Here is a 2500-nt window from a genome sequence, read left to right on the forward strand (position 1 = left end):
GCTCTCAGGGTAGGACGTACGGGCCATGAGCTAAGGGTGAGGTAACCCCGACAGAAAACCCCGAATGCTGAAGACGGAGGACCCGGGCCGCACGGCGCATTCTAACAAACCACGGGTACACGCACTTACGCAAATGATGACACAATCAACCAGCACAGATGGAAATGGCGCTCGCCCATTGAGGACCCCCCAGGGTGGAGCAGCGTCGGGTCCCATGCCTCAAAGGGACCCAGCCCCAACTACTGGAGGTCCCTCCCGTCCGTCTTGTCACGCCAGGGGACGCGGGAGGAAAGTGACTGGCACCACCACAACCAGGAAGAAACCCAGTCAGCAGCGACCTTTTCAGGTCATGCACTGGAACGCAGAAAGTATCCTGAACAAGAAGACAGAGTTGGAGCATATCCTGCATGAGAAGAACATCAACATCTGCTGTATTCAGGAGACGCACCTGACACCCCAAAAGTCCTTCAAAGTGAGAGGCTACCAATGCCTTAGGTCCGACAGAACAGACCGAAGCAAAGGAGGAATCCTGACCCTCATCAGGAACAACATCAATGCCTGTTTGATAGAAACGCACATGGAGGACTCCGAATATCAGGTGATTCGAATCCAGACGAAGACATCAGAATTCCATCTTGTCAACTTCTACTGCCCCAATGATAGACACCTCGCCCTTGACACGATCCCCGCAAAGGCCTCCAACTTCATCGTGGTGGGTGACTTCAACAGTCATTCACAGAGTTGGGGATATGACCACCTGGATCGGAGAGGAGAAGAGGTGGAGAACTGGCAGGACGACAAAGGTCTCATCCTTTTGAACAGTCCCTTTGACTGCCCTACATTCTACTCCAGAAGATGGCACACTACATCAACTCCTGACCTAGCCTTCTGCACGGAAGACATGCACCAGCTAACCAGCAGAGAGGTCGGAGAACAGCTAGGTGGAAGTGACCATCGGCCAGTCTTTTTGACCCTGGGCATGGAGTCCTGCACTGAAGCTTCCTTCCCACGGTGGAACTACAAAAGAGCGAACTGGTTCCTCTTTAGACACCGCACCAGCGAACTCACCAAAGACATCAGAGTCGAGGGTCGAGACATCAACATGGTGGCGAAGGACTTCAACATGAGCATCCTCAGAGCAGCGCGTGAGTCCATTCCCAGGGGTGCCAGGAGAGACTATAAGCCCTACTGGAGCAATGAATTGCAGGAACTGGATGATGATCTGGCAGACGCCAGAAGGGAAGCAGAAGTCAACCCGTCACAAAACAACAACATCCGCCTCCAGGAAGCCAAAGCCAAATTTCTCAAAAAGAAGCTACAGGCAAGACGGAGAAGCTGGCAAGAGAAAACAAGCTCTCTGAACCTTGAGAAGGATGGCAGAAAGCTCTGGAGGCTCACCAAGCAGTTGAATGATGAGAACACCAGCAGAGGAAAGATCACATTAGAAGAGAACGGGAAGGTGCTAACTGGAAAGCATGCTGCCAACCAATTTGCTGAAAGCTATGCAGCTGAGAGCAACCTCCATGTTAGCCCCGAGAAACAGAGAGAAGCAAGAAGAGAGAAAAGAGAGAGACCTGCCAGACAGTCGACAGTGGACGCCATGAGTCAACCACTCACACTCCACGAGCTGCACTCAGCTCTGAAAAAGTCAAAGGCGAAGAAATCCCCTGGCCCAGACGGCATCACCAACGAGATGCTAACCCACCTTGGTAGTGCAGCAGAGAACAAGCTACTCGAGGTCTTCAACAGCAGCTGGCAAGAAGGATCGCTACCACAACTCTGGCGAGAAGCGATCATGATCCCCATCTTAAAAAAAGGGAAGGATCCAAAGAAGGCCACCAGCTATCGCCCAATCAGCCTCACCAGCTGTGTTGTGAAGACCCTGGAGAGAATTGTGAACGAGCGCCTCAGGTGGTACCTGGAATCCAGGAACCTCCTCGCCCCTGAACAAGCTGGATTCCGACAGTTCCGCAGCACTGAAGATCAGGTCACTTACCTGGCGCAAGAAGTTGAAGATGCCTTTCAGGAACAGAAGCTGGTCTTCGTCACCTGGATAGATCTTCAGAAGGCCTTTGACAAGGTCTGGAAAGATGGACTCCTTGTAAAACTGCTGAGGAAAGGCGTGTCCAGCAACATGTACCAGTGGATTCGCTCTTACCTCTATAACCGCAGGGCAAGAGTTAACGTCGACCAGACCAAAAGCAAGAAGTTCCTCCTTCGTCATGGCGTCCCTCAGGGCGGAGTCCTCTCCCCCACACTCTTCCTTCTCTTCATCGACGATCTGGTGTCTGAGATGCCCAAGGGGATCAAAGCTGCTCTCTACGCAGACGACCTTGTGATCTGGTGCAAGGAGGAGCACGCAAGTACTGCCACCTACAGAATGCAGCAAGCGGCAGATAGGCTGAACGCATGGGCAGAAGATTGGTGCGTCTCCATCAACAAGGAGAAATCCTCCACCACCCTATTCACACTGTCGCCAAAGCAGAAAGCCGGAACCATT

The sequence above is a fragment of the Littorina saxatilis genome, linkage group LG4, assembly GCF_037325665.1.
Source record: "Littorina saxatilis isolate snail1 linkage group LG4, US_GU_Lsax_2.0, whole genome shotgun sequence".
NCBI lineage: Eukaryota > Metazoa > Mollusca > Gastropoda > Littorinimorpha > Littorinidae > Littorina > Littorina saxatilis.